The sequence below is a fragment of the Halyomorpha halys genome, unplaced genomic scaffold, assembly GCF_000696795.3.
Source record: "Halyomorpha halys isolate HHAL.00 unplaced genomic scaffold, Hhal_1.1 Scaffold614.1, whole genome shotgun sequence".
Classification (NCBI taxonomy): Eukaryota; Metazoa; Arthropoda; class Insecta; order Hemiptera; family Pentatomidae; genus Halyomorpha; species Halyomorpha halys.
The window spans coordinates 255,455-255,799 of NW_027111364.1; positions in this window are offsets into that span (position 1 = coordinate 255,455).

Sequence of the window (345 nt, forward strand, 5' to 3'; positions counted from 1 at the left end):
GTCAATAAAAGAACAAATAGTTTAAAACTATTTTAATGTCTGACGTTTCGCCCCAATTCACAAGCTTCATTAGAGCTGTTCAAAGCGAATGGTTGAACAGGAAAATAACAGAATAATAAAAATGTTTTGTTACAAATTTTTGCGCTCCATTTTTCAAAAATTACAAAAATAACAGTAACTTGAAAACGAGCCCACCAATCTAAAACTGTGGAACGTAAATAGGGTGGTGGTATGTGAAATCTGTGTGATATGCACCAAATTTTTAAATTTTATGAAAAAACTTTTGAAATATTAAAGGGAAATATCTCATGACTTTGGTGAGAATTTTGACAATATCATGTTTAA